Consider the following 25,555-nt stretch of genomic DNA (forward strand, 5'->3'; position numbering starts at 1 on the left):
TTATTTATGTCAGGTTAGAAGCATTTTTAATTTAGCACTTCTTTTTTTTTCTGTTCCCGCACAGTAAGTTTTTCACATTACAGCTCATAGCATATAGCTCTGTAGTCTTCTAATGGAGAAGGTGATCTAGTCCTTCCCACCTAGAAGGACAATGGCCAATTAAAGAGCCAACTCTTCAGGAAGAACAAGAGATTTATGAAGACAAAGGTTGGTCCGCGTATGTGGTCTGAGCATGTCTAGCTGGCCCTGCCTGCCTGCCTAGAGCAGGTGGGCAGAGAAGCTCAGCTCATACCTGACTTTTCAAGTCAGGAGGCAGAATCCAGTCTCCCTCTATGCTCAGGTTGACATTTGTCCAGCAGTACATGTCCAAAGATACATAAAAATGAAATTTTAGTGTATTAATTAACAAAGAATGGTTAAATATATAGCTCCAAGGCTGTACCTGCTAAGTCAGCACAAGTCCGCCGCCTTCCATAGGCTGGTTAACTCACCTGAGCCAGCGTTACAGCCTGTAACATTACAGACAATCTTGAATTTCCTGACCTTTTCAGTCAGTGTGATAATGTTAACATAAACTTAAAGGAACTGACATTTCTCTTTCTGAAAACTCTTTTTCTCCTCGGATTGCAGGATCCTGAATCACAGGGAAAAGAACGCAGATTTCTCAATTGCCTGTAAGAAGATGACACGTGAGGCCAGCCTGATGTATGCAGGGACATCTCCTATTATATCCAAAGGGAAGTATTTTATTCTGAGGGATGGTAAGTTACAAGTTCAGCTTAATAAAACTAAAACATTGCTTTTACCTATACTCTTCTTAAACTTAGAAGTCTTGGAAAAGGTTTCTCTTTTAAATAAATATTAGTAACATTTAGACTGGTTTCTACATCTATGGTGTCGTTGCCCACGTCTTTTGAGGAGCTCCCTAACATCAATAAATTCATGCCTGGGTTAAGTCTCTTTGGTGGACCATGATTGTTTTGCATCATTTTACAGATCTGGAGTACACCAGGGGTTAAACCACTTGCAAGGGAACACACGTGAAAACAAAGAACTGAAAAATGCAACCAAATGCTGCTGAGCTCCACTAAACCCTGTTTACATATTATCAGCATCTGTGCAAAAACCCTGAACACACATACTCCTGAATGTCAGTATTGAATGAGCAGTGATCATGCAGAGAAAAGGGACATAAATAAACCTCATTAAGGAAAGTTAGGGTGAGACTCAGATGTGCATCGGCTGCTGTGGTACCACCCCAAAGTATGTTCCTGCCCCACAATAACGAAAACCCAAAGCATTTTGCTGGTTTACTGAGGAATCAGCTATCCCAAACTGCTTTCATTTATTGTGGAGTAATGGGATCATATCTTGCCCTATAGAGGTGCGTTTGTTGACATACATTCAGCAATAGTAGCTGCTTGCCACTTCAACAGTGTAAGTGCCACCTTGTAGGTTGTTCCCTTTTAAAAAAAGTATATTTAATTGAAACAGCTCACTTAATATAATTTCATCATCTTTGTTTAATCTCATTTTTAAGCAGTTGACCTTAAATTCAGATTAACCCTAAAATAAAAGGCCTCTGGCAGAGATGTTTTACTGTGTTTCACACAAAAGAAGGAAGATATAAACCAACCATGACAAAACAGAGCTCAACAGGATGTCCTTGCTTTGAAAATTTCATGCCTAATGTGCACTGATGCACTTTTATGAGTCAACTTTTTTAAGGGATCCAATCTTAAAAAGCCTTCCTCTTAAAAGTAGCCCGGCAAGCTCATTGGAAAAGCCCATGAATATAAAGATATCTTATGAGCAGAGGTTGGAGGACAGGGCGTTTATACATTACAAGCTCGGTCTATAAGCACAGCAGCACACATCTGATTTAACTCCTACGCTAATACTAACCGAGCAACATGGCCAGATAGGTGAGGGGATTGACACCTACACACCTGCACATCTCAAGTCCAGAATTCCTCCCACAGGGTCCAACCCCATACAGCTTTATTCACATCTAGCGGTACTTTGCGCCAACATGAACCGGGCATCTTGCGGATCGCGGCACACCACCACGTCAGCACGGCTATCAGAAATCAGCTCCATGTGGGCGCACTGAGCACCCTAACCGAGATCCACGCTATCAGGGATTAGGGCCAGCAAGCAGCACATTAAAGCCAGCCCTGCCAGCCCCGCGGGCCAAATGTACTACATCCTGCCTAAAAGCCTTCATGCCTGCCTAGGTCCATTTAAAATAAAAGGAGTAAGCATAACAACCACTTCTTCCTTTCCAAGGGAAACCAAGTAATCTCTCCAGGTCAATTCTGAATGACAGAGAACAATCTCATTTTACCTGAATGCGAGCAGCACCTCCAGACTTCCCTACGGTTCTCTCCCCATTACTTACAGCATATAAAAAGGGCAATTTAACTGAAGGAGTTTATATTTGGGGCTTTTTTCAGCACTGTTTCCAGAAAATAGCAGATGTTGGTTAATGATCTTTAGACATTAGATCATAAACCACACTCATTTCAACCACTGCAATCGGAGTGATTATTTGTATATCATTAAGCAACATCCTCAAAGCAAGCTCAATGTACTTCCTTATTGTTTTATTCAAAACCAAAAATATCAGATAACTTTTTATTTTCTACTTTTAAATTTACAGGCTATCAGCAAGGTTCTTACCTCCCCTTCATTCCCTCTTTTCAACAAAGCAATATATAAGCACAGTGTCATTCCAAAGTGCAACATTTCTTCAGCTTCACAACACACAGACACAAAGCAGATGACATTTGTCCACACTGAGACACCAGATGAGCATTAAAGCTGAATCTTATGAGTTTCCTTTTTCACAGAGTTACACAGCATGCTGGTCCCCACGAGGGGAATGATCTATTTTAAACTCCAGAAATAGAATCAGATTGTTTATGTGAAAGTGAAGATAGATGGGTCTGAGTTAGACTAGTGTGGCTATACCTGGGTTTACATGCATTTAGTAATATAGCAGTTGTCTGTATTTTCAAATGCATAGAATGTGTCTGCAGCATATATATATATATCTCTCTATATGGAGAGAGTGACTCTTACATGCACTTACATATACATATAGATATGCACACATATCTATATGTATATGCCTATCTATGCACGGATATTTATAATTGCTTATATATACTATAGAATATGTTAAATACTATAATAATTATATTAGTACATACACATATATAAAGTAAAATTCTACCTCATAACATGAACTCAGATTCAATTTTCTCTAAATTTCTACTGGAAATATTAGTTAGAACTCTAATTCACTAGAACTACACTTTAAAAATTAATTACATAATATATGCTTAGAAATGCTTAAATATGTGGCAGATAAATTAGTTTCATTTCAACAAATGTAGTGTATGAAAGAAATTAATTCAATAAACATTGTGGCTCTCATCCCACAAAAGCATATGTGAATCCCAGTGAGTTCAGTTGTAATAACTAAAATTATTCACGGGCAAAAGTGTTTGCAGATCAAGGCTATATATGCGATTTGGTTGTTACATTATGCTAATTTGGGATCTACTATTTCACCATAAAATCTGACAAGGCAGAGTCATTAATGAGACATAAATATAGAGAACCAAATTATGGAGTCCTCTACGTACGTAACAAGATCAATTATTAATTAACATTCTGAGATGAAGATATGCTGCCGTAGAGAAATTACTTAAGGGCATCTGTTGATAATGCTGACCACGGGGTGGGGTCCTTTCTGTTCGCTCCATATGGACTGCTATGATATAAACACATGTCTTGGTTTCAGCTGGGATAGAGTTAATTTTCTTCCTAGCAGCTGGTACAGTGCTGTGTTTTGGATTTAGGATGAGAATAATGTTAGTAACACACTCATGTTTTAGTTGCTGCTGAGCAGTGCTTGCACTAAATCAAGGACTTTTCAGCTTCTCACGCTCTGCGGACTGAGAAGGCTGGAGATGCACAAGAAGGTGGGAGGGGGCGCAGCCAGGACAGCTGACCCCAGCCGGCCAAAGGGACATTCCATACCGTATGACAGCATGCTCAGTACCTGAACTAGGGGAAAGCTGGCCGGGGGGGCTGCTGCTCAGGGACAGGCTGGGCATCGATTGGCAGGTGGTGAGCAATTGCATCATGTAACATTTCCTTTGGATATTCTTTTATTATTATTATTATTATTATTATTAATTTTATTTCCATTATTAAACTGTTCTTATGTCAACCCACAAGTTTTCTCACTTTTACTCTTCCGATTCTCTCCCCCATCCCACCAAGGGGGGAGTGAGCGAGCGGCTGAGCGGTGCTTAGTTGCTGGCTGGGGTTAAGCCATGACAACACAGCACCCCGGGAACAGCCATGCCCTTGGTACAACCTAGCCATTTGCAGTTACCCCCTTTCCCCTGTCAGAGGCTGCCTTTCCATTACTGTTACAGCAAGTTACAGTAGCTGGAACGAGGTAAACCCATGCATCACGTTGGACTGTTTAGAGGAAGATATGTCATCCCCTGGCTGCAACTGTAATTCAGGGAGAGAATTACCTTTCTGCTGGTCAGATCTGGCGCTGATGTAGTTAGCAGAGCTCTGCTGGCATTAATGGAGCTGTACAGATTTACATCTGTGAAAGCTCCATCTCCTACACTCAAATCAGATCCAGACCAGCAGTAACCTGGCACACTGGACATATAGGGTAGATGTCAGCCAACTTAGATAATAATAAAAAAATTGGGATTGAATTTGAGCATGCTATTTAGGCTTTCTCAGCAGCATTTTTTCTCTTTTGGGGACTTAGAGGGAGTAACTCATCCCACGTACCACATCATCATCGGTTCATCTCACTGAACTGTGGACACCTCCTTCTGAGCTAGTCACCCCCAGCTCCCTTCACTGTTAACAGTGGGAAACAATTTAAGGGTGCGATTAATCTGATTTACTTTGCATGTCTATTTAAAGCTGAGATGATTCCTGTCCTAGAAATGCCTGCTTGTCTCCGTTGACTATGCAGGGTGACTAGCTCAGATGTGGGTGACAAATGTCATCTCACCTATGTGACAGCTTCATTAGCAACAGTGCTTGCATGGAGAAAAATAAAATGCAAGTACCAAATGTTAACTAAAAACAAATTTTGAACAGACTAATATTAGCATAATTGGAGATACAGATCTCAACAGAAGGCAATATTAATACCCTCCTCCTCTGTGCTTTCTGGCCAGAGTTTTGGGGGTATGTCGTTGCACAGGAGCAAGGGACATTTCTGAACATCAGCAAAACTTGCTCTCTGTCCTGCCTTCAACAGTCTTTGCTGGAGGAAATTTTTCAAAGGACTACAAAAAAAACCAATTTCTCATAAACTTACCCCCACAGGCAAAGTCTTTCTGACCCCTAAGTAGTCTGAAATTAGCTCCAACCATGAAGCATAAAAATTAAGATACCTTTACTAATGTGTTTCCACTAACTGTTGTAACTCTGGAACACAAATATATGGAAACCCCAACCTTATCTGAATCTAGACAGTCAAGATATTGACTAAACAATACTTTGAAGCTGTGAGCACCCCAGTCTTATGAAGAAGAATTTCCTTTAAAATAGCATTAAACAAATGACTTAGGCTTGCTATACCTCAGACTGAGACTTTGTGCCTGAATTACAGGAAGGGAAATGAAGACAGGATGAAATAGAGGAAACTGTTGCTTGCAGTGCTGTGTCCACACGCCTAAGCAGCCCACTGGAGACACCAGCGATCTGGTCTGCAGGTGATTAGGTCATCTCCACCTCCATTTGGCTTCTTTTTAGTGAAAAATCTGTGTCTCTTAAAAGCCTTGTCCTTATTTTCCATGCAGCTGTCCTTTACTCCCTTTCAGTGTTTGTGGCTACCATAGGAATAATGCACTTTCCAAGGTCGATAATAAAAACTACAAAAGGAATCAGCTCCAGATGGGTTACAAAATTGATGCCTTCACCACCACCTTGCAGGGATTAATATTAGACAGCTTTCTCAAGAAAGAGGAGGTTAGGATAGACGAAGGAGAACATAGTGGGAAATACCAATGAAATGTAAGTATAAAAGCCATTAATAAATCACAGGCCCAGCACATAACTCCACAGAGTAATTCCCCAAAAGACAGCCCTAATCGATAATATATACATAACTCCTCTGAATTTGCTGATTTGTTTTGGAACAGTATGGAACCACTCCCTGATTTCAAAGCACTGTCCAATGACTCTTTGTACTATGTAAAGTACACAATTTGGACATGTTGACTTCTCTAATTAGTCTATAAATACTTGACTTTTACCCACTGCTTTGGTAAGTGTGATAATTGCTGGGGAAAGGCCAAAGCATTCATGGTCAATCAGATGATGAGAAAAGGAATATGGCCCTTTCAGTGAGTAAAATGTAAGGCATTCTGTGGCAAGCCAGAAGCTATTAGCAGGATCAATATTTCTCCTAGTACCTTAATAAATCATTATATCAAAGAACAGTTGCAGGATGAAGAAAACCTCATTCTACCAACGAGGATGCTTCCAAATCAGCAAATAAAACATCATTTAAATTACAAAGACCTAATTGGTGTACAAAGGCAAACGGCAAGCATAGAATACAGCCCTCTGATGCTAGGCATGTAAGCATTTTGAATCATTAGTGAAGGAAGAAAAGCAGAAAGACAAAGAAACAGCTATGCTAAGAGCTCCACATGGATAATTTGCAAATTGGTAAATATGCATGAACCCACCACGCTGTAGCTGACTGATGACACCGTGCCTGGTGTAGATATCATAGGTAGAAGAAACAGAAGAGCACCTGGAAAACAGGATGGCCTTTGGTATCTTTACTACTGTACTGAAAAGAATCCCCTTGTTATTATTTGCACTGAGGCTTTTTCCTCCTCTTCTCTTCAGCTAGCTAAGAAAAATCTATGATTTGTAAACATTAGAGGGAGGGAAGGGAAGAAATATTCTGATGGGTACTTTCAAGCAAGGGAACTTCTCTCAGCAGACAGTGCACATCACTGCTTACCCGATGCAGCTACCATCACACATAGCCATGTAGCTCTCTTGGCCGCAAGACCAAGAAGGAAACTCTAAGTAGAGCTAATTGGAGTTCTGTCCAAGTAAGGATTGAGGGACCATGATCACGCACAAGTCCTGCACAGTAGGTAACCCTCCTAGTACACATATATAGCTGTCAGAAGGAGATAAGGCATGCCAAGCTACCTCATATGGTGTTTCAAACCTACACGTTGCTATGGAGCACACTAGTGCACAGCTTGTGAGCAGCCACCAATACCTTTTTCGGAAATACCAACTCATAGCACTTTTGATTTATAGTGTTACCTTTCAGTCTAATAGAGAAATGATGAAACTTAGTGAGGAAAGAGTCACTAGAGTAATAACTGCATGAGTTCCCACCAGGGAAAAAATGTACTATACTGTCGTCACCAGGATTCGGCTTTACTATTTTGTTTGAATAGTCTGGATTTAAGCTCCTTACTGAAGAGTTTTTATAGAAAAGCAAGCGCTTCTCAGTTGTTCAGTCACTACTTTAGATACCTGTCACAGCCTTGGAAGCTTGTTCCTAATTTATTCAGAGGCAACCATTGTTGACTTTGTGAAAGAAAGTCCATTGTGGAAGGAATTTCATTGCGAGAGTCAAAGTGGGTACTCTTTGGTTCTCTAGTTCATATTTCATACACTTCTAATTCCATATAGCTGACACTTCAGATGGTCAACTGTCATATGGCTGGAAAGCTGACATCTCAAGAAAGTAAACAATGCCTGAAGAGGAGGGGAGAAGGAATATCCTGTTGCTATGTGATAGCTCCTCTCCCCACTCCCAGCTGGCAAACATCTTACCCACCTGTCAAAATTCTCTGGAAAGGCAGAGTTTTGGCCATGTCGCTATTGACCTTATGCGGTGCTGGACGTATGCGTTTTTACCATATGTCTGGATCTTTGAGTTAAATGCATACATAAAAATGAACAATGCCCAGATGTTTCATGCTCTGAGCTCTCTATATAGATGTATTTGTTTTCTCAAACTGTAATTTATTCCAAAAAGTCAAGCAGATCAGTCTCTCCGTAAGTTACACCTTGAATCAGTTTGTTGTAGAAAACACATCAATCTTGCTTTACGCAGCATAATATGCCAACTTCAGTAGTAAGGAAACTGCTGTAGTTTATATACTTAACTGCCTATAGGTTTCCCAAGGGTTCTTCCTCTCTTCCTGGGGAGATTATATATTCTTCCCCTCATCTCATGCCCACTAACACATATCTAAATATCTCTGCTAGCAGCCCACAACTATTTTAAAAGGCAATTGAAAATACCCTTTTTTGCCTGTATCCCAAAGTATTACTTTTTGCTTGGCGTGTATCAGCTTTGTAGCCTGTAAACCACTCGGGGCAGGGACTGCTCCTGTTTGTTTATGTCCATAGTGGCCTGAAGGCATTATCAGCTTTATTCATCAAACTATCAGCAGCAGAGGGGATCATTGTGAGCATGACCCAAACTTTAGCGATCATGTCCAATGGGATCACGGGGGAAGGCTAATGGAGTACATGTGCCTCTCCAATTCTATTATCATAAACCTCCTTTTTTTGAGTGCGGTAAAAAGACACACTAACTCTTCAAATAACCAAGAGCTATTGGGATGGTGGTAAATGGATTCAGCAAAGATTCAGGATTTTCTTATTCTAGTCAGCCTGAACAATTAATTAACAGCCTCCTTGTTTGTCATTAATTTTGTTGCCATAGTAGCCTATATAAATGGTTTCTAACAAACATGGAAGATTTATCTTTCTCACTCTAAATCGATAAGAAAACAAATGATTTCACATTCATTTTTGTTTCATTATGACAGGTAAAGCACAGTGAATCATTACAACAGGGCCTTCTGAGAAGGATAAGGTGTCAGTTTTCTTAAAAAGCAATCTTAAAAAGCAGACCCAGAAATTAAAAGGGAAGGGCCACTTCCATGTAAACAAAAATACTGGCTCCAAAGGAATATTTAAAAATGACAATAATTTATAAATAGCTAATAGAAAAAAGTTCCTATATTTTTTTAACTCCAATTACATATATTATCCTATATCCTTCCATGCATAATTTTTTGGTCAAAATTCACAGCTAGTGAATTCACAGCTAGAGGGAAACCATTGTAAGAGAATTTCCTAAAGAACAGTCAAAATGAATTAGTTGAAACAGAGGAATTTTTCATCCACTTTAGGTTGCTTGGACCGTAAAGAGAACAGCAGCCCACGAGGGAGAAGGGAGGGGGAGGCACACGTCTGCAGACTAAATGAGGAGTAAGTTCTGGCCATCATCACATGCTAAGGGTTTGGACATATTTAGAGATGTACAGGCTGCAACCTGCAAATTGGATCAATATGTTTCTTACCTGATAAATTCCAGGAGGGAGATAACGGGTCCATTATTGGAAAAGATTGTTGTTGCCTTTTCTTCTAGAGGACAAGGTGACAGATTCTCTTAAAGCAGTAACTGTTCTTTGCTTCTTTTCAAAACTATGCTTTGAAAACAAGAGTAATTTCAAACCTTGTCCAACCTATAATCTGTCTCATTTGGAGTGGGGACCAGGGAAGAGTTAGAGCACGGCAATGTAGCCAGAGTACTCAGACTTCCTTGATTAAGAAACTAGTAATAATCCAAACTACAAAATGCTCTAGTCACATCAGTCAGCTCCTTCCACCAAAGAAAACAAAATGAATATGAAGGCAATGGGACTTACTTATGTTCCTCATTATATTAGTCATTTCTTACAGCCAAACCCAAATGCCCTTGAGTATTTTCTTATACTATTAATAGCCAAAGTGATTGACTCAACTACAGACCAAAGCACAGTTGAATCTTACTGAGATCAAATTGTTTTGTTCCTTACCTCATCTCTTGAAAGACCTAAAGGGCAAGCCTTTGGCCATTTCCCACACTGCCTAAGGAATATGAACACCAAAGTGCTAGGAAGATCATGCAACTGTGAAAACCATGTTGCCACAAATAGAGAATGACATAAAGAACAGAGTGGAATAGAATAGAACAGAACTATTTCAGTTGGAAGGGACCTACAACGATCATCTAGTCCAACTGCCTGACCACTTCAGGGCTGACCAAAAGTTAAAGCATGTTGTTAAGGACATTGCCCAAATGCCTCTTAACCACTGGCAGGCTTGGGGCATCGACCACCTCTCTAAGAAGCCTGTTTCAGTGTTTGACCACCTTCTTGGTAAAGAAATGCTTACTAATGTCCAGTCTAAACCTCCCCTGGCACAGCTTTGAGCCATTCCCATGGATCCTGTCACTGGATACCAGGGAGAACATGCGAAATTCCTGATTTTTTAGGTTAAAATGTTTCCTATAGTTTACACATTCACATTTTTATTCTTCAATTTTGGGGTGATAGGACAGTTTCTCTCCTGGGACATGGTCCTATAAGATAGAAAACTGTAGAGATAAAACATGTAGAAATTAGGTGACTAGGGAGCAGGGATTTGCCTCTGTGATAACAGCACTCACTGCAGTGATGGGTATAAAGGCCTAGATGTTGGTGAGTAGACATGGGGCTGGTTCCTGACCCATTCTCCCTTCTACCACATCCCCTCAGCTGCCTCAGTTCAAGCATTCACTTGTCTATGCCCAAAACCATACGGAGGTCATTAAAAAAAATTAATTTAAAAAATGGTTCTTTTGACATAAATCATTTCTCAGATCCAATTTAGAAAGAATCTGATGAGCCACTTGGCACAGCCGAAGGGAGGGTAACCTCTGGTGATGAGTGTGGAAATGAGAACTTGAAGGCAGTATGCTCTGAGATCAGATCTGTATAATATAGTATCAAAATAATATAAAAATGCAGCCTAAAAGCAAAAAGCAGGTGTGATTTTTGTTCTCTCTGGTTATTTTTAACTGAACCTCTGCCTGTCCATCTATTACACCTTTACTGGCAGAGCTGGGGCAGCAGCAAATTTCAACCCACTTTCAAGCCAGGGTAAAAGCTGGAGAGAAGTCACAGAAAGTAATTTCATTACTAGAAGTTTAATGAAAACCAGCAGCCAGACGGTGAAGCAGCACATAAATTGGTGCCTACAGAGAGGAAGGCAGAGCAGAGCAGCCTGCATAAACTCTGCCTGGGAAAAGCCAATGCGCAGGTGTGGGCAGACCACAGCACAGGCTGCCCCTTGCCTGCAGGGACATGAGGGGGAGCCAGGAAACTGAGGTGGAAGTTTTAGAGGACATGAATCCATTTAAAGAGGCTTCTCCACTGCTCACAGAGCAATTTGTTTCCGGGGAGATCTGTTGTGCTTTAAGTGTTGAGCAAAGCCTACCCCAGCAGGTGCCTTCATGGTCTGGGTGCTGACACCAGCCTGCTGGGCCCACACTGAGCAAATTCAGGATTGTTCTGCTCAGGGTCGGAGGCAACTGAAAGCCACATAAATGTACTAGCAGTGCCGAGGCCAAGTTAACTGCACTGAGTCAGAGCTCATAAACACTGCCAATCATGGCAATTTATTAACTTGTACTCAGCATCATGCTAACTGTGCTACACAGCTTCTGGTTGGCTTGGAAAATGGTCAGAGGGAACTCCTACACACCAGCAGAGAGCTGTGTAGATGTCAACCCTTATCCATATGTCTGTGGACTCTCACTGAGCACCTGAATACTGGTGAACTTAAGTATAAACGAACCATTTCAAACCTTCTGAGAAATTTTGCAGGAGGGAGTAGAGAGGAGCACTAGGGGGGTGAGGAATGGACTCTGGACAAAGGCTGTAGGCTGCTGAGTTACAGCTCTCTACTGGGAGTGCCAGGCAAAAAGCCTGTAGCCTGAGCATATGCCTAGAGAGCCTGGAATTGCAGAGCAGAGTCTAGGATTGATCTAGACTCTATAGTCTTAAGTACCTTACGCATTCAGTGGTGAGACTGTCAGCAGTCCAGTGAATGTTCAGCACATGCAGTGAAACCTCTTCATAGGAGCAAACAAAATGCTGCCACAAAGGACGCCCACATAGATCTGGCTTTTTATTATAACTTAAACACCTTAAAATAGCATGTTGCATTTGGCTATCAAACACTGGTTTTTCTTCTGAAAGCCTGTCCTGTGGCACTGCAAGCTGCCTGCTGGCTGTATGGCTCTTGACAGAGAAAAACTCCCCAACAGAAATCTCAAATCACTTGAACCTGCAGAAGGGCCTACAGAGGTAGCAAAATCAAAGATGCTTTAGTGGACGAAGGATTGCAAAACTGACCATTCTCAAATCTGGAAGCAAAGGTCTTGAGCATTAAAGGGTAATGCTCCAGGAGGGATTATAGAAAGATCTGAGGCTTAGAATGCTCCATGCTTCAGAACAAGAGGACAACCAGCTCTCTCTGTGTATCTACACTTCATTGGGACCAGATAGTGCATTTGGATCTCACTCATGTGTAACTGACATGAGAACCTGACAGCAAGTTGTCTGCAGAACTTTGATCAGGATTTTGGAGAGACTGCTTACACACCGGCGCACACACCCACACCCACACCCCCCCACAAAAAAAAGAAGGAATATTTGACTTTGTTGCAGAAGACCTGTTACTCTGTATCATCTTCTTCCCCTTCTCCCCTTGTTTCTTTGCCAACTTAAAACAGTAAAAAGGCTGTGTGAAGAGAGAAAAATTAAATATAAGGACACTTGGGATGTTTTCATGGAGTGAAAGAAACACAGAACATTGTTATTAACTACATAAGCGAATCGGTGGCCTTCAAACATTAGAAGAACAGGATTATGGAGAAATTAAGTCTCCTCTAAGCAAAACATGATGTCAGTCAATTTTATGAACAAGGTACCGTATTTCAGACTCAGCCCTCTCCTGGATTTAACCTATGACCTTTGCTTTCAAGATTCTTGGGCCCTCTGAAACATTTTTTCTTTATTCTCTTTGGTGCTGGTTCCTTGTTATTAATTAGATCAAGTCAGGTTTCCACTGAGACTGTAAGAATAGGGACCTCTGTGTGTTACCTGTCAAGTACTGCCATAACTGTCTTCAATTGCTCTTGTAAGTCTAGTGCCTCTGTGAAATCCCATATTATGAAAATTGCATGCTGTCTTTCAAAGCCCTTCCTCTAGGCTGTGTAACACTGCAATGTACTTTTGGTAGGTTGATGTAAAAGTGGAAAACTTTCCTAAGAAAACCACTAAGTGCAATAGTGAGAATACCACTATTAACAATAGTGAGAAGAAAGAGTTGGTTTGCGACTCAATGAGGAGAAAAGCTTTTTGAAGGATCAGCTGTGATCAGAAAGCCACAACAGTTAACACTGGAAACAAAGGAGTAGGAATTCAGGTCGTAATATGAAAAAGTAGATTAGAGAGAACTGAGATAAGTTAAAATTTTTCAAATTGGCTGGGCCTGATGAACTTCACCCTAGAATATGTAGATAACTGACTGAGGGAATCTTAGAGCTGCTGGCAATTATCTTTGAGAGGCGAGGTCAGAAACAGTTAACTCGGCAAACACTCAATGGGAAATAACCAAATAGGTCTAATCTTGCTAAGAAGGATCTGAACGTATCCAGTGGATCATAAGTTTAAACAGAGTCCCGGTCACATACGTAGGAATGTCAGACTGGAAATACAAAGGAACGTGTTATCTACAAGACACGTGAGGGAATTGTCCTTTATTACTTCACTTTGGACAGACTTCAATCATAACCTTAGGTCCAGTGTTGGATGCCACATTTTAAGGGGCATGTGACCAATTGACAGCAAGTACTCTACAAAATGTGACAAAAAAACTGAAGGAATAAATTGCTGTTTAATGCAAAGAAGACAAGACCTTTGGGAGGTATGACAAAAGACCCTGAAAATATTAAAGAAGGTTCCAAATAAAAAGGGAATAAATAACACATTTTTGTTCATTGCAGGTAGGTCAGAAGTCACTTGCAGTTTAAGAAAGTAAAAAAAAGCCTGTTTTCTAATGGCAAGGAAAATCAGTCCTTGCAATAAATTGCCCAGCGAATCTCCACTATTGGAGGCCCTCAGAAAGGGGTCAACCACAACTCTGATGGGGAGCGTCAGCACAGCTGACAGAGCTGCAGGATCCTCAAGCTACTTGCTAATTTTTTATGATTTTAGGAAAAAAACACCTGTGGCTAGTTAGCAGGAGAATAATTTTTTGAGTTCTAGGATATGATGGGCAATAGTATGTATTACCTATTCCTTAGTTAATTTTTAATAGTGTTCTGAAAGCTCAAAGATAAAGAGTGGCTTGACCAAAGATATTCTTTCATCTTTCTACTTTCATTTTTGCTGTTTGAGTAAACGGCCTGGTCATGCTTTCCTCTGATTCTTATAAAGACTCTTGAAAAGAAAACATTCACTACGTTCAGTGGTTTGGTTTGGTTTTTTTTTCCAAATGTGGGATCGATGACAGCTGACATTAAGTAGGAGCACATTATTTCCTGAATGGTTGCCTACAGCCATTATTGGATCACTCCTATAGAGGCAACCAACTCATATTAATATTGATGTGGATTCCTTTAAGTTTTGCTTTTTGTTTTTTTCACTTGTGGCATCTAATACTCAATTTATCTCTATTTCCCCTTTTCTGATGTGATAATTAACCCTAGAAAACTGAGCCATCTGGAGCAGTATATATTAGGACTCTCAATCTCAAAGGGCTACGTGTGCTATGCTTCAGCCTAGAAAGAAAGATGAAACTGTCAAATTAAAGGCTTTGCCTTACTGTAGCTTGTCCAAAGAAGAGCAACAAAGCTGGTGAAAGGTCTAGAGAACAAATCTTATGAGGAGTGGCTGAGACAACTGGGGTTGTTTAGTCTGGAGAAGAGGAGGCTGAGGGGAGACCTTATTGCTCTCTACAACTACCTGAAAGGAGGTTGTAGCGAGGTGGGTGTCAGTATCTTTTCCCAAGTAACAAGTGATAGGACCGGAGGAAATGGTCTCAAGTTGCACCAGGGGAAGTTTAGATTGGATATTAGGAAAAAATTCTATACTGAAAGAGTGGTCAGGCATTGGAACAGGCTGCCCAGGGAAGAGATTGAGTCACCATCCCTCAAGGTATTTAAAGGACATGTAGATGTGGTGCTTAGGAACATGGTTTAGTGTTGGACATGGCAGTGCTGGGTTAATGGTTGGGCTCGACGGTCTTAAAGGTCTTTTCCAACCTAAATGATTCTATAATTCTATGATTCTATGATATTGATTGAAATTTGCTTAGTTTTGAGTTCTGAAAAAGGTTGCTCCTGAATTAAGCTAGTGTCAGAGTTTTTACAGTGCTGGCAACAAGAAGCTGAATAATCAACACAGACAGCTTCTAATGGTGATAGCATTGCAAATATATTCATTGCAGGATCAAACTCAGCATCATTCTCTCTCATGTACACAAATAAAAAAAATACCTATAATGTTTACTATTTGAACTAGAAGCTTTTCCACATACTTTAGCTAAAAAGCAGAAGAGGAAGGACATAAACCTGCCAACGTTATGCTGGGTTTTGCTAAAAAAAAAAAGATTTTTTGTAACTGTTTATTTTGGCTGGTGCTCAGCCATCTGAACACTCCTTGGTTTTTTAAGTAGCAAGCTCTGCAAGTTTCAGCTCTGTTTCTGGAGACATGGATAGTAGCAGCGACAGTGGATTTCTCCTCTCAACTGGATAAGGTGTTTTAACTGCCTTTCAGAAGTGAAATCAATTCATATCTTTCTGTCTATGGGAACAGACTTTCATTGGAGCTGTAGCTTACGACTTATCTTGTTGTGACACCTGCTTTGGTCAAGTGGATTACTGATTACTCCTCCTGGAAGGTGTCAATACTGATGATGTTCAATTCAGCAGGTGTCCTCCCTTTTCTATTATTATTATTCATAATGTGTGATTTCATAGAATCATAGAACGGTTTAGGTTGGAAGGGACCTTTAGAGGTCATCTAGTCCAACCCCTTGCAGTGAGCAGGGTCATCTTCTACTAGATCAGGTTGATCAGAGCCCCGTCCATCCTGACCTTGAATGTTTCTAGGGATGGGGCATCTACCACTGCTCTGGGCAACTTGTGCCAGTCTTTCACCACCCTCATTATAAAAAATTTTTTCCTTATATCCAGTCTAAATCTACCCTCCTTTAGTTTAAAACCATGACCCCTTGCCCTGTCACAACAGGCCTTCTTGTGTTGTGGGCTCCAGAGCTGGACACAGGACTCCAGGTGGGGTCCCACCAAAGTGGAGTAGAGGGGCAGAATCATCCCCCTCGACCTGCTGGCCACGCTGCTTTTGATGCAGCCCAGGATACGGTTGGCCTTCTGGGATGCAAGACCACATTGTTGGCTCATGTCCAGCTTTTCGTCCACTAGTACCCCCAAGTCCTTCTCTGCAGGGATGCTCTCAATCCCTTCATCCCCCAGCCTGTATTGATACTGGGGGTTGCTCCAACCCAGGTGCAGGTCCTTGCACTTGGCCTTGTTGAATCTCATGAGGTTCTCACAAACCCACCTCTCCAGCTTGTCCAGGTCTCTTTGGATGACATCCCATCCTTCTGGCATGTCAACTGCACCTCTCAGCTTGGTGTCATCTGCAAACTTGCTGAGGATGCACTCAATCCCACTGTCTATGTCATTGATGAAGATATTAAACAGTACTGGTCCCAGTATGGACCCTTGACAGACACCACTGGTCACCAGTCTCTCTCTGGACATCGAGCCATTGACCACTACCCTCTGGATGCAACCATCCAACCAATTCCTTATCCACTAAACAGTCCACCCATCAAATCCATATCACCCCAGTTTAGAGAGAAGGGTGCTATGGGGGACCGTGTCAAAGGCCTTACAGGAGTCGAGACAGATGACGTCCATAGCTCTTCCCTTGTCCACTGATGTAGTCACTCCATCATAGAAGGCCACTAGGTTGGTCAGGCAGGACTTGCCCTTGGTGAAGCCATGCTGGCTGCCTCGAATCACCTCCCTGTCCTCCATGTGCCTTAGCACCGCTTCTGGAATGATCTGTTCCATGATCTTCCTGGGAACAGAGGTGAGGCTGACAGGACGGTAGCTCCCTGGGTCTTCCTTTCTACCCTTTTTAAGGATGGGCACAACGTTTTCCTTCTTCCAGTCCCCAGGGACTTCAACCAACTGCCATGACTTTTCAAACATCATGGATTGTGGCTTGGCAACTACATCAGCCAATTTCCTCAGGACTCTGGGATGCATCTCATCAGGTCCATCTGTATATATACTTGTGTATACCCAGGTTCCTCAGGCGGTCACAAACCTGATCTTCCCTTACAGTGGGAGGATCTTTATCAAGCTGGTCTCCATCCTGTGGTCCATCGACTCGGGGTGGGTGAGGAGAGTGGTTACCAGTGATGACTGAGGCAAAAAAGTCGTGGAGTACCTCAGCCTTCTCCTCGTCTGTTGATACGAGACCGCCGTTCTTGTTCATTGGGGTGGAGGTGTACGCTTTCTTTGACTTTTCTTTTCTGGTTGACATACCTGTAGAAGCCTTTCTAGTTATTCTTTGCATCCCTTGCCAAATTCAGCTCCACATGTGCCTTGGCCCTGCTGACTCCATCCCTACACACTGGCAGCATGCCTATACTCTTCCCAGGATACCTGTCCCTGCTTCCACTGCCTGTGCAGTTCCCTCTCGCTCTTTAGTTTGACCAGCATGTCTCAGCTCAGCCATGATGGTCTCTTCCCTTGCTTGGCTCATGCTGGGAACTGAGAGCTCTTGCCCTGTATGGAACGCATCCTTAAGGATCTGCCATCTCTCTTCTGTTCCTTTGCCCCTGATGACTGTTTCCCAGGGGGTCCTGCTGACTAACTCCTTGAAGAGCTGGCAGTCTGCTTTCCTGAAATTTAGAGTCCTGACTATACTCCTCGCTTTTCCCATATCCCTCAGGAGTGTGAACTCCACCAATGCATGACCACTACAGCTCAGGCTGCCTCCAGTCTTGACATCTCCGATGAGCTCACTTGCATTGGTGACCATCAGGTCTAGTATTGCATCCCCTCTGGTAGGGCTGCCTATTACCTGGGTCAAGAAGTTATCCTCTATGCATTGTACGAATCTCCTGGATTGCCTACAGCTTGCCATGCTACTTTTCCAGCAGATGCCAGGGTTATTGAAGTCCCCCAGTAGGACGAGAGCCTGTGAGTGTGAAGCCTCCTGGAGTTGGAGGAAGAAGGCTTCTTCAGTAGGCTCCCCTTGATCAGGCAGTCTGCAATAGACACCAACCACAAGGTTCCCTTTGTTGCCTCTGTCTCTGATTCTTACCCATAAGCTTTCGACCTGCTCTTGGTTATTCTTCAGGGGCAGCTCTTCACACTGTATTAATTTCTTGATGTAGAGAGCAACGCCTCCGCCTCTCCTTCCTTGCCTGTCCCTTCTGAACAGCCTGTAGCCATTGATAGCCACATTCCAGTCATGGGATACGTCTCACCAAGTTTCAGTAATGGCAATCAGGCCATAGCTTTCTAGCAGCATGGTAGTTTCCAGCTCCTTGTGTTTGTTTCCCATGCTGTGTGTGTTACTGTAGAGGCATTTCATCTGGGCTGTGGGCCACATCTCCTTTTTTAGCAGGACACCCCTTGATTCCCTTGAGGTGTTTCATGGGAGTTTCCTTTTTGGCTCCTACTACCTCAGGAGCCCCTTGCTCATCTCCGCAAGACTTCGACTGTGCCCCCAGCACACTTCTGGGCAACAAGCTGAGGGCTCATACTAGCAGCCCGTCCCTCTAACCATTGTGTATCATCCCACAGCTTGTCAGAAGCAAGCCTGATATGTTCCTCCTCCCCCTTTGCCTCTAGTTTAAAGCCCTGTCAATGAGCCCTGGAAGCTCTTGAACAAAGATCCTCTTTCCCCTTTGAGAAAGGTGGCTCCCATTAGACACGAGCAATCCTGGTGCCGTGTAGGCCATCCCATTGTCAGAAAAACCCAAAGTTGTGTCAGTGACACCAGCCATGGAGCCATGTATTGATAGATTCGGTCCGCCTGATCTTTTCAACATCACTGCCCACAACCGGAAGGAGGAAGGAAAAGATAACCTGTGTCCCAGCTTCCCTCACTAACTGTCCCAAGGCCCTGAAGTCTCTTTTAATCACCCTTGGGCTATGTACTGCAACTTCCTCACCATCCACGTGGAAGAGCAATAATGGGTAGTAGTCCAAGGGCCGTACCAGGCTAGGAAGTTTCCTAGTCATATCTCTAACCCAGGCTCCTCGAGGCAGCAGACTTCCCTATGAGGAGAGTCAGCCCAGCATATTGGATTCTCTGTTCCTCTCAGAAGGGAGTCTCCTATAACTATGACCCTTCTTTTTTTCCTTCTGGTGGTGGTGGTAATATGGGGGGTAGGTGTTTCTGATCTTGGTGACTCCTCTGGTGTAGACGGATTGACATCCACATCATCCACTGACTGGTCCACCACAACTACAGCCTCATACCTATTGTGCAGAGGCACCTGGGGGGGGTTGTGGTGGAAAGGTTCTCTTGCTGCCCTGTTTGTGGACTTGTTCCCATTCGCTGCTTCCCTTTAAGACCCTGCCTACATCCTTGTGGGGGGAAGATACTGGATCTCTTTGATCATGGGTTTTTTCTGGTAGTTGACCCTGTTCAGGTTTCTGGGAGGTCCAACTCTTGCTCAGACTCCCTGATGCTCCTTAGCCTATCTATCTACTTCCTCTCTTGGTTCTGCCACCAGGCCAAGTAGATACTCCACCTGATCACACCTTGCACCCTTGTCCCCTCTACTGTCATTTGTTTCCAGTGCAAGCTGGTGGCACTCCCTGCAGCCAGCGACCTGGATGGCTGTGTGTTTTCTCGGGAGCTCAGTCTGGGTTGGCACATCCTTTCCGGCTAGTGCAGAGGACAGAGCCTTCTGCCGGGTGGATGCCATGGCCATGCTCCCTCTCACCAACTGAACTTACTGATCTGACCTCTTGAGCTGGGAGAGACACTTCGCCCTCGCTGCCCGCCCTGCCTGCACAACTGCCGCGCCAGACCCTTCTGACGTGCCACACCCTTCTGACGTGCCACACCCTTCTGACGTGCCACACCCTTCTGACGTGCCACGCCCTGCTCACCGCACTCCTGGTCGTTCGCGGTCACTGGGGGCTGCTTTTGTACCGAGGGGGTTTTGCTGCCTTGGTTCTTGTCCACCCCTGGCACTGAGTCAGAGCCGCCTCATGTCAGAAGCTCACTCCTTCCTGCTCTGGGAGGGTGCTGGGCTACCCTGTCTCTCCCTGTGCTTTTGCCTTCACACTTTTGCTGTGGTTTTGCTGCTTTAGGAAGGATCCTCCGGCATGATCCTCTACTCCGGAACCCTCTGCCTCAGTGGCTTCGCTGAAAAATTTTATTCTTCTGAGGGCCTTAATGATAGAAAACTTAGCAGTTCTTTGCTGTCTTTCTTTTAAAGGGACCTGAATGGACAATTACTGTTTCAGAAATGTGCTACAGCCACCATTTCACCTCATTTATTGTTCAGACATCTCTGTGCAGCCAGAATGTGGGCAATGAAAAGGTGCAAGATGTGTCATTATCCATATGCTGAGAGCTATCAGTTGCACACTTACTGCCTCTCCAACAATGTCATTCATTACCCAGTATCATACTGAGAAGAGCTTAAAGGATAGAAGAGAGAAGACACTAGCAGTGGTTCCACCTAGACAAAGCTGAGGTAAGATATTGATTGGAGCAATTTTAATTGAGGGTATACCTCCATAATTATTTATTGACCTTCTAAATTCTGAGCTTATTTTACATAATTTTTATCCATCTGAAAGTCATATTGACCACATTCTGCTTCTTAATGCTGGCACTTGGGTCAAGAAGTTGACAATACATGGAGGGATGCAGGTGCATGGTAGGAAGACAGGAGAAAAACAGTTTTGGAATGGGACCTATAGATCTGCAAATGCTTATTCTGAAAAAACAGATAAACAAATTAAATCAACTACAATGTAAAGTCATTTTTCCTTCTAATATTTGACAGATTACCATAAAGACAGTTATGTTCAACTGTTCTCCATCTTCGCTATAAATAAGACACTAAATTTCTTCCTATGGAGCAAATAAAGCATTTCAGAATAGGCAAATAAAGGATTTCAGAAATACCCCCTAAGTGTTGCGTAGCTCTGGAAGAGACTACATCGGGTGGCACTGAAGTCTTCTTCACTGGAGAACTTCTTTATTAATAGATTAGATAAGCAGCTCTCACAGATTATCTGGACATCTTTGCTTTCATTGGTAACCCAGGCAAATGAGCCAAATGATCTTTGGTGTCCCTAAGGTGTTCTTGATTGGTGACACTAAAGATCTCCCTTATTTTTATGTAACACCCCAGGAGTTAAGATCAGCAAAGATCATCGTCTCATTGACACTTTTAAACAGATGATGGACACTGGGTTGAGAATGGTAGAGCCTTACTCCTGATCTGGGTCTATGGATGCTTTGTGTAGTTTGCATTCTCCTGGGAAGTAGCTATGCTTAAAAAACAGGGAGATATTTCAGGATGCTTCTAGGCTGTTCCTCAAGCAGAGTCAGCACTCACCACCATTCCTAGGAATACCTTGGAAACAACTCAAAACATAAAACCCAATGGAAGGTCCATCTGCTGTCTGGGTCGGTTGGTTTGGTTTCCCTGCATTCATGTTTATGTCACTCTCTTGCAGAAGTCCTGCTCTGGCCACAGCTTTTACTCAGGTGAGCAAATTGTCATTTCATTTTTTCTAATAATTACTTGTTCCTTATCTTGCTGTGGGCAATAAAAGAACAGAGTTGGGTGGTCACAGACCCTCTGAACCATTATCCAAACATTAAAAAAAAGAGCATATATGCGTTTATATCAGCTTGCACATACACCTCATGATTTGGACACATTAGTCTTTACAAACTCACAGTATTGGTTTAAGTTCTGTTCTAATAAAATGCAGCTGTCCCTCTATGGCAGCTTTGTGAGATTTACTTCCCCCACCCTCCCATTTTATTCTGCCACATATCCTTTGAGCACCTAGCTTATAGATTTTCTCCAGCTACCAAGCTATTTGGCTTCCATCTGTTCAATAATTCAAATATATGCATCAAATGCACACATGGCACATTTCCAGGTAGAAACATCCCCTTTCCTTTCTGCTTTTTTCATAGGCAGGTAATTTGCATAGAAGGTGCATCCACGGCTCTGCTTTGTGCATCAGCTTCCCCCGCTTTCTCTTTGCAGACTTCCACGCACCAATGAAGCAACTACTTCATCACCCTCACAGCCTCTGGTGGGACAGCTGAGCTGTGAGCAAAGCCCAGTGGCATTGAGAATTTGGCCTCTCTGGCAGCATGGCTTTAAGGCAGGCAAATGCATCTAGTGCAGAGGTGGCAGGGCTCTCCAGGTCCACATGCAGTGCTGGTACAGCGATCAAAGGTACAGTTGCCGTGCTTACATGCTTTTGTGGAAAAGTGCTCTTCCTAGTCTTCTCTCTCCTCTCCCTGACTTTTGCCAGCTCGGTATTTTCCCAGTTGTGTCTTCGTTACTGAAGAAGCAGCAAAACAATGGCGTAGCAATGCCTCCACCAAAACCCCACCAGAAGCCAGCCCTGGCTGACCGCATGCCCAGGAGCCTGTAACAGGAGGACAGGGCAGAGCACAGCCCCGAGAGACAGGGGCTTCCCATCCCATGCGGCAGCCTATTTCCTTACAATGCTCTGACGTGTTTTCACAGCTTTTGTTTTTCTCTGCTATTCCTAAAACCAACACACTTTTTTCATCATAGGGGTGCCAAGGGCAAAGGTTTGAGGAGACCCCAAGAGGCGTTCGGAGAGCTGCATCTTTTAGTGACCTCCAACAGAGAAATTTAAGAAGCTCCAGCAATAAATTAATAAAACAGCAAAGCAAGGACAAGGAACAAAGATATCAGGGAAAAGGAGGCTTCTCTGGAGAATGGGCAAGGGATCATAGGCAGGAAATAAAAGAGAGATTAAGAAAACAAGAACTGTACAAGAGGAGGGGATGCTTATGAGAAGAAAAAATACATGAAATTTGCAGTGAAAGACATGGGATAAATGGAAAAAGCTGACCTGGATTAAATTAATTATTTGGCTAGACCAGTGTCCTGTTTTCCTTCGATGTCAACAATATATGCTACAGAGAATTGGTACATGAGATACCTACACAGCTGCAGAAGAAGCTTCACCCAAACCCCAGGCAACTGCTGTGTAATTTTTTTATAACTATGTAATATGAAAAACATATCTGTGGTGGCATCCTTACTGATGTAAATATCTGTTTCTTGCAAAGGTTCAGTGCAACACCTTTTGATAATACCTTGGGGCAATAGTTTCAAAGGGAAAATTACACCTTGTATCTCCTTTTGAGTAGAAATGTCTTGCCTTTTAATTTAATTGGTTTTCCTTTGCTTCTGCATTATAATGAAGGCACAGCACAGCCATACCCAAACTACTTTATGCCACTTAGTATACATATATCTAACAGGTACATATATCAAATTAGTATCATATTTATCCTCTTTTTAAATGACACAATACTAATTTGTATGTATATCACAAAGCCATTATTCTTCAGGAGTCAGATTTGCGAACGAGGAAACTTTTAAAACATGTTTTAGACAAATGAGTTGCCTAAGCTTTCTCTGCATAGCAGCTGTTGACTGGATTTGTATCAAATTCATTAGGACACAGGCCCAACCACACTTTGCTTCAGCAAATTTAGCAGCAGCTCTTGGAAGTCTTTGGTGAGCCATGATTCAAACACCACTCATAGACAGGTCTGGAAAGGAAGATTTTATAAAGCTGCTGCTGCTAGTAAAGGATTTACAACACATATGCCAACATGCGCAACAAGTTTTCTCCCTTTATCCTAAATGTCTTTCAGTGTTTGCACTTCTTTCTCCCCACACCAAAGAAAAACACAAATTTTGCCCTAAGGGTTATCATCATTAAAGAAAGAAACAGTGCAGTCATAAAGCTTTAGCATGACACAGATCATTCAACGGTTGTGCAATTACTCTGAAAAGCTACTTATTTTTGAACACAGAGCTTTCACTCAACACAGGCCCGAGGCATCACGATCAGATCTGTATCTGCAGTATCTCAACCAGTCTGATCTAGGGCTTTTGCTCATTATGGAAGCTGTAGCCATGTGCAAGGTTTAGATCTAGGTTCAAATAAAGCATTTTGGAGCTGGGGGGGCTTTAAAAGGTATTAACAAATCACAGTAATTCCCAAGAATGAATTAAAAGTTGTTTTGGATACTTCTCATCCCCTAAATCCACCTGGGTTTGTTTTTGTTTAAGACTTACTAGCCACTTTCCCAACAGAATTCATACAGACTAATGGCATAGTAAGTTACTACACAGATAACAAGGAAAGCAATAATACTCAAAGTCCTCTCAGGCAAACCAAGTGAGATAGAGCATATTTCAAACATGAACATTTTTGAAAATCATTATTTAGGGCCAGATACAACTCCCACAGACCCTGAGTGTACTCTGATAGCAGGGTATGACCAGCTAGATGGAAAAGTTGATTTCCCCTCGTTTCTCCAACCAAATTTCTATAAAAATGCATTCGGTACTACCCTTGAAAGCAGTAAGAAATAAAATTTTTCTCTGTTATATAGCTGCATAGGAAAACATATTGAAATGCAGGGGAGTGTTTTCTACCCTATAAATCACAGCAATCGTGGGACACAGTGCTTATAACACTATGGTTCTGGCTGACAAGGGCATAGCATTAGCTACAAGCTCCTCACTGTTCCTTGCCATGCTGACACTACAGGAGTCAAGCCATTATTATTCTGCTCTTTTTACAGTCTCTTAAATATCAAGGTTTTTTAATTTTATTGTTTTCTTAAACTTTCCATGAACCTGAGCTCCTCCTGACCCGAAAGCGCCAGTAATTCTGCTGACCCTTTGCTAGTTGTGCTTCTTGAAACATCCACAGCTATAGCTGTGGGACAGCCACTCCCATATTGGCAACCTGGGTGGGAGCAATCGACTGCAGGGCCTTTTAGGGTAATGCAGTTTCAACACATACTGAAAGACATAGTGTTGAGGTGAAAATGACTTACAGGCCCGATTCCCTTCTGCAGTTCAACTCCATAAACTGCAATAATTCACTTCAAAGGAAAGATGAATGGGTTACTCTACATTTATACAACAGTAACAGAACAGAGTTATGTCCTAGACATTTTGCAAGGAACAAAAGTAATTTTTGACACTTGCTCCAGAATAAAATTGGATTTTAATTTGCTTTGCATGCATTCCCGATAAAAAAGGTAACAAGTTCGGCACAGGAGCCTACATGCTGAAATAGTGAGAATTCAATAGAGTTTACAGACCTGTAGGAAGCAAGGTAACTTCTCAGCAGCCCCATCATGGTATTTCCAAGGGAATGTTACAAATTCTCATGGCCAACCCTGCAAGAAGTGGAAAGAATACTTAAAACTAGAGGATTTCCAAAGGAAAAGCAAATAACATCAGCTGTCTCCTTGGATACGCAATGCTAAAAGTCAGTGTAGAATTGGTTTAGAGGATGTTA

General features: G+C 42.5%; 1 protein-coding gene across 8 annotated transcripts in view; it reads right to left on the bottom strand.

The window, feature by feature from the left end:
• Positions 1-25,555, bottom strand: part of ENOX1 (ecto-NOX disulfide-thiol exchanger 1) — a 378,888-nt gene that overhangs the window by 236,777 nt on the left and 116,556 nt on the right. For all 8 annotated transcript variants that reach the window (XM_064440830.1, XM_064440825.1, XM_064440829.1 and 5 more), the window contains one exon: positions 25,356-25,433. The gene's annotated coding sequence lies outside the window, so the exon portion shown is untranslated. The remainder of the gene's footprint in view (positions 1-25,355; positions 25,434-25,555) is intronic.

The sequence above is a fragment of the Phalacrocorax carbo genome, chromosome 1, assembly GCF_963921805.1.
Source record: "Phalacrocorax carbo chromosome 1, bPhaCar2.1, whole genome shotgun sequence".
Classification (NCBI taxonomy): domain Eukaryota; kingdom Metazoa; phylum Chordata; class Aves; order Suliformes; family Phalacrocoracidae; genus Phalacrocorax; species Phalacrocorax carbo.